Here is a 7,500-nt window from a genome sequence, read left to right as displayed (position 1 = left end):
GGGCGTCATTTCACACTTTTCCCCAGGCAGCACAATGTCTTGGGGCGGCCCTGTAATTAGCCAATCACATGGCATCAACCTCATGCATTTAGGCATGTGGACGTGGTCAAGAAAAGGGGATTTAACCCCTTCAGTCATGGGCGTAGGAACCGTGGGGGACAGATCCCCTCCAGTAACTCATGCGGGGGGGGACCTATAATGAAGAAATCCCCCCAGGGCCGTAGGAACCTTCCCAATAGAAACGCCGCAGGAGGAGAGAGAGGGGTGCCGAGCGGTCGTTTTCAGCAACCGCTCGGTGTCCTTCTGCATCCTCTGTCGTCACCGCCGGCTGCCTCAGCGCTGCCCCAACTGCAGTGGTGGGAGCGTGAGGCGCCTGTCTCGGTGCCGGCGCTTCACGCTCAGCAGTGAAACCGTGCGTATCGCGGCAGAGCAGCGAGACAGAGGCCTTGTGCTCCCACCACAGGACTGCAGGGTAAGTGAACCACAAAGGGCGGTAGGGAGAGGGTAGCTAGTGAGAAGGGGGCGGTAGGGAGAGGGTAGCTAGTGAGAGGGGGGTGGTAGGGAGAGGGTAGCTAGTGAGAAGGGGGAGGTAGGGAGAGGGTAGCTAGTGAGAAGGGGGGGTAGGGAGAGGGTAGATAGTGTGAGAAGGGAGGGTAGGGAGAGGGTAGATAGTGTGAGAAGGGAGGGTAGGGAGGGGTAGATAGTACGAGAAGGGAGGGGGTAGATAGTACGAGAAGGGAGGGGGTAGATAGTACGAGAAGGGAGGGGGTAGATAGTACGAGAAGGGAGGGTAGGGAGGGGGTAGATAGTACGAGAAGGGAGGGTAGGGAGGGGGTAGATAGTACGAGAAGGGAGGGTAGGGAGGGGGTAGATAGTGTGAGAAGGGAGGGGGTAGATAGTGTGAGAAGGGAGAGTAGGGAGGGGGTAGATAGTGTGAGAAGTACGTAAAAAAAAAACACATCCCAAGAATCCCCTATGGATGTACCGGTAGATCCTGCACTTCTTGTAGCGGCAGAGACACATCCCTGCCGCTGCACGGGAGATCAGGTTGTTTTTGACAGCCTGGACTACCCCTGACAGCAGAAGCCAGCAATGCTGGCTTTCTGCTGCCCGATCTGATGTAACAGCTTCCGGCAAGAAAGCCGGAAAACTGTTACATTTTAAACGCCGATCACACGATCGGGCATTCCCTTCTGGGTGGTGTCACTGCTGATGTCACCTGGAAGGTCATCGGAGGACATCCGGTTGCTCCGATGAGGTACAGACACTGTGATCTCAATGCAAGTTTGTGGGGACTTGCATAGAAATAGCAGTGTGATAGGTGCAGGGGGGTCGCAGGGAAGAGAGTTAGAAACCATGTTTCTCACCCTCCACCCATGCTGGAAAACAAAACAGAACAAAAAAAAATGGATTTGTGGCACAGGCCGGGCTGTTTGGTGACAAAGATGGCAGGTCTGTGTGTATCATCTGGGTGCTGGTCAGGTTATATTTGGGCAGTGTGGACGCCAGGGCGCGGTGACGTCCGACACCACGTCAGCGCTCACACACTTGGGGGGGCGTCAATTCACACTTTGCCCCAGGCAGCACAATGTCTTGGGCCAGCCCTGTAATCAGCCAATCACATGGCATCAACCTCATGCATTTAGGCATGTGGACGTGGTCAAGAAAAGGGGATTTAACCCCTTCAGTCCCCCCTTCTGGGTGGTGTCACTGCGGACGTCACCCGGAAGGTCATCGGAGAACAGGATATCCCCTGCAGGGATATATCCGATGAGGCACAGACACTGTGATCTCAATGCAAGTCTGTGGGGACTTGTGTAGAGATAGCAGTGTGATCGGCGCAGGGGGGGGGTTGCATGTTTCTCACCCTCTACCCATGCTGGAAAACAAAACAGAGCAAAAAAAAAAGGTTAGTGATTTAAAAAAATCACTAAAATAGAATAAATAATTAAAAAAAAACACAATAAAGTGAGCTAAGCGATGTCATTGTGACATCACTGACATTAATAACATGTTCAAGAGGTCCCTAAGAGGACCATTTAAAAAAAACAAAAAAAAACAACTGGGATTGAAGGGGTTAAGTGACTGAAAATGGCATGGTTGGTGGTGCTAGATGAGCTTGTCTGAGTATTTCTGAAACTGCTGATCTACTGGGATTTTCACGCACAATCGTCTCTAGGGTTTACAGGAGAACAGTGGCGTCTCCAGCTTTCATATTTGGGGGGCACAGGGAGCAAAGTAGGGGGGGCAATTATAAAATGCTACATATACACACATATATATATAGGCATTAGACATGCATTTTAACTTCATAATATGTACTTAAGACAATGATTAAAATATGATTTAAAAATACCCGTATTTCCCCATGTATAAGACGCTTTTTTTTTTCCGAAAAAAAAAAATTGGTCTAAAAACTGGGTGCGTCTTATACAGTGGTTGTAGATTGCAGTTACTATGGTATTTCCTAGTACTTCCCTGAAGTCACACTGCCGATTGGCCCACCCCTTTATGACTCACTGCCGATTGGCCCCACCCCTTTCCTCATAGCATCCACACTGCTCAGACAATGACTCATCTAACAGTAAGTATTAAATTAATATTTGGGCTGCTGAAAGTTAGGGGAGGTGGGGGTTAATTTAGGGGCGGTTAATGGATGGGAGTGATGAGGATGAGTATGAATTTTATGATACTACTTTTTTTTCAATTTTCGGGCCCCAAAATTAAGGTGCATCTTATACATGGGAGCGTCTTATACATGGGGAAATATGGTAACAGCTGAACTGGCAGTTATTTTTCATTCTTTAATATGATACTCTGCTGCCGATATGAATATAAATATTAGACCCTGCTGCCAATAAATTTTATTAGACCCTGCTGCCAATATATATAAATATTAGCCCTTGCTGAATAAGACATAAAAACCCTGTATTTGGAGGTATACATAAATAATGTATGGAAACATAGCATTGCAGGTATAGATCAACAGAACACACAAACCCAGCATTGCAGGTATAGATCAACTGGAAATCACATGTAAACTCAGCACAGAAGGTATAGATCAAATAAACACCACATAGATGCAGCACTCCAGGTGTTAATGTCATATTCCGGCGCTTAGCATGAAATGCCGGCACCGCGACCAAGACAGAGGCCTCGTGGAGGAGAGTGAGAAGTACCAAGTGGTTGCTGAAAACTCCTGAGCGACCGTTCGGCGCCCCTCTCTGTCCTCCGCATCTATCGCGGCTGCACACACAAAAAAAGATGGTGTTTCAATTGGGGGGCCCACAGGGGGGACAGCATGATGTAGGGGGGCCATGGCCCCCTCTGCCGACGCCACTGAAGAATGGTCCAAAATAAAGAAAATGTCCAGTGAGCGGCAGTTGTGTGGTTGAAAATGCCTTGTTGATGTCAGAGGTCAGAGGAGAATGGGCAGACTGGTTCAAGATTACAGGAAGGCAACACTAACTCAAATAACCACTCATTACAACCAAGGTATGCTGAATACCATCTCTAAATATACTTGTCGAACCTTGCAGCAGAAGACCATAGTGGGTACCACTCCTGTTAGCTAAGAACAGGAAACTGAGGCTACAATTCGGATAGGCTCACCAAAATTGGACAATGTTGCATGGTCTGATGAGTCTCGATTCCATCTGCAACATTCAGATGGCAGGGTCAGACTTTGGAGTAAACAACATGAAAGCATGGATCCATCCTGCCTTGTATCAAAAGTTCAGGCTGGTGTTGGTGTAATGGTGTGGAGTAGAGGACTGCACTGGGAGGCGGGACCCGCCAAAAAACTTGCAGGCGCGGGCGGTTTTGCTGGGGCTGCGGGCGGGAGCGGGCGGTCAGGCACTGTACCTGCGGGTCCCGGTAATCCTGTGCAGTCCCGCAAGGCTGCCTTCTTGCTGCTCCCTTACAGTGTCTCCTAGCTTGCTCCGCCCAGGAACTAAACGGAGTCACGTGATGTGACGTCACTTCCTGTGACTCCGCCTTGTTCCTGGGCGGAGCAAGAGAAGAGATGCCGTGAGGGAACAACTCGAGGGCAGCCGCGTGGGACTGCGCGGGAAATCAGGTAAGGAGGGGGGCATGATTGGCCACAAATGTGGCGGGATTGGCCACAAATGTGGCGGGAGCGGAACACCCACATTGCGGGAGCGGGCGGGAGCGGGATTAAAAACCGCGGGAGCGGGCGGGAGCGGGATTAAAAAAGTAGTCCCACGCAGGGCTCTAGTGTGGAGGACGTTTTCATGGCACACTTTGGGCATCGTTGAAACGCGACAGCCTACCTCAGTATTGTTGCTGACCATGCCCATCCCTTTGTGACCACAGTGTACCCATCTTCTGATGGCTCAAAAAGCTCACATCATCTCGAACTGGTTTCTTGAACATGACAATGAGTTCACTGTATTCCAATGGCCTCCACAGTCACCAGATCTCAATCCAATAAAGCATCTTTGGGATGTGGTGGAACGGGAGATTCATGGATGTGCAGCTGACTAACCTGCAGCAACTGTGTGATGCCATTATATCCATATGGACCAGGATCTCTGAGGAATGTTTCCAGCACCTCATAGAAAGTATGTCACGAAGAATGAAGGGCGTTCTGAAGGCAAAAGGGGGTCGAACCCGGTACCAGCAAGGTGTACCTAATAAAGTAGCCTGTGAGTGTAGTTTTGTTTAGGACAAAGTAGTGGCTATTGTTATTATACTGTATGCCACAACTGAACAATCCTGATTAGTCATACCCTACATACATATATTTAATGTTAATGTTCAAAATGGCTCCATCTAACCTCTACATATTAACCTATATTACATATTTGTTTTAATACCATTGTCTTATGAGATTGGGGGGGGCTGTTTTCTTGTATATTTTTTTTCTCATTTATATATGTATATTTTTTGTAGTCTTCCCACTGCAGTATGGCTCAAGATCTTTGGGGACCTCTGTCACATTTTTATGTAATTGTGACATCACTGGGCTCCTAATAAAGTTTAATTTTTCTTCGATTTATATTTAATTATTGACAGCCCCCCATGTTGGGGGGGGGATCACACTGTGATCAGCAAGCAGGACTCCAATATGTGCAAGCAGCCAACAGGTGAGTAATCAGTCTTTCCTGATCTCAAGTGAACTTCTGGTGAGTGTCAGCAATGACATCTATTACTAGTAGATCCGCGGTCGAACTATCCAGCTCCGTGACATTGGTGGCAAGCAGCTGGATTGCTTCTCAGTCTGAAGGACACTTCCTTTCTACCGCTTCGCCTTGACAAAAACATGGATGTGACATCAGAATTCCAGGGGCTACTGCGGGTCATCCTCTCCTGCTACACCACTGCTCTGCCTACAGAACAATACCAGAAATTGAGGCAACTGGTTCGAGGGTCACTGTCACAACCCTGGGTTAAAAAGTGCTGTTTAATAATCAGGGGTTGTCATTGTTATGTATATCCATCTGTGTGAATCCCTTACGTGCCTTTGTTCTCCATGCCCTGCCCATTTAACACTTTAACCCCTCGTATCCCGGACGCCATCAGCCCCACTACCGCATCATTTCCCTTGCTATTAACCCACAGGGGGTAGGGTACGGACCAGGAACATCCCATGGATGCCTGGTCACCAGGACTTCCGGAGGAGCGGAAAACGAACGCGCGCCGGCTGTCTCGCGGTTCGTCCCGGGGAAACTTTGTTGTCGCTCAGGGCCAATCACGTCGCTTTTTAGACCAGATCTTCCTGTTCCCCGAGCACCCCCTCGGCACCCCTAAGATCACCGCTGCTCCTTTGGGATCACCCAGAGAATGATGACCAAAGTACACGGACATTGCGGGGCTCGGTGGCCTAAGCACTACGCCGGACTGTCTGGGCAGGACGGGAAGATGTGTCCTGATTTATGACCTTTTTATCACCTAACCTGTATATAAGCCTGTGTGTTTCCCAATAAAGTGTGTCACTTCCCTGGACATTAGTCCCTCACTCATTAGATCACTCACTGTCCTTCTCAGGACAGTCATAGCACCAGATCCGGCTACGCTTCAGCGAGCTACGGTGCTCGTTCATCAAAGAATCAAAGCCAGATTCCTGGTTCCTTCCCCACTAGTATAGCCTATTGCTGGAAGTGGTTAACCATTGTGGTTCTGGGAGGAAGCAACAAAGAATCGACGGGTGTACCCAGCCGGGGTACCCGAGGCCCGTCACAGTCACTATGGCAAGTGACCCTCCAGGAGGTGTCTTCCAAGCTCCGAACAAAAAATTTGAGAACAGTGGGGACTACAGATGTCATTCTTGGGACCCCCCCCAGGAGCAATGGGTATCAGAATTGGACAAAACTGGTCCAAGAGCAGATAGAGCTGGAAAATCAGTATCGGGCTCTGCAGTGGCATGCAGAGCAAGCATATTGGGGAACTGAAAAAGAATGTTCTCCAGAGGGCTATGACTTTGGTGGCCCGGGATTATTATGGGATAGTCTTCAAGAGGATCCAGACTTCGGCAGTACAGTGGAGTGGCAGATTGAGGACATCCGGGATTTCAGGGAGTTGGACCATGGGCGTAGGAACCCCTACAAATCTGGGGGGGATAGCATTTTTACTGGTAGGGTATACCTGACCATTTGATCAACAGGGACTTTTATGACATTGCATTATAAATACATAGACATTAATATGTAGTTGGTCCCCCTTTGCAGCTATAACGGCTTCCACTCTTCTGGGAACGATTTCCACAAGATTTTGGAGAGTTTCTGTGGGGAATTTTTGCAACCATGCCTTTATGGACCTTGTTTTGTACACTGGGGCACAGCCATGATGGAATAGAAAAGGACCTTCCCCAAAACTGTTCCCACAAAGTTAGGAGCATAGTGTTGTCCAAAATGTCTTGGTATATCACCTTCAGCTCATAAAACGTTCTACTGGATGAATGGGAGAAAATTCCCACAGAAACAGAAAAATCTTACAACCACAGATGGACCGCACTGGACACGGCCACAGAGACTACTATGATGTATTGAAGGAACCATCTAAGACTCCTAACACGTCATGCACACAGGAACATATCCACACACTTAAACACTTGAATAACATACACACACACACACACAATAATACACCCCAAAACATTCCCACCCTAATATACCTAGACACATGCCCACCATAACACACCTGGAAACATACTAACATACCCATAAAAACAGATGTGCACAATAACATACGCTATCACACCCAGGCACGCATTCAAACACATCCTTCACTTACTCTGCCTACCCCTAGATCTAACACGTGGCGCTTTGTATTAGTGATGCCCTAGACCAAGTAGCACCCCGCAATATTCTCTTGTGTCCAAATGCTACATACAGTGACACACACACACACTCATTTTAACCAGAAATAGGCCTGGATTTAACCCTAGGTGCCCCTGAGTTAAACATGTGTTACAGGGAATTATTCTCTTCCCTTTAAGTACGACATGCCTGCTCATACACACATATGCACTGCTCTTAC

Source organism: Spea bombifrons, chromosome 2 (assembly GCF_027358695.1).
Source record: "Spea bombifrons isolate aSpeBom1 chromosome 2, aSpeBom1.2.pri, whole genome shotgun sequence".
Classification (NCBI taxonomy): domain Eukaryota; kingdom Metazoa; phylum Chordata; class Amphibia; order Anura; family Pelobatidae; genus Spea; species Spea bombifrons.
The sequence above is the reverse complement of the archived record's forward strand: the minus strand, read 5'-3'. Positions refer to the sequence as shown.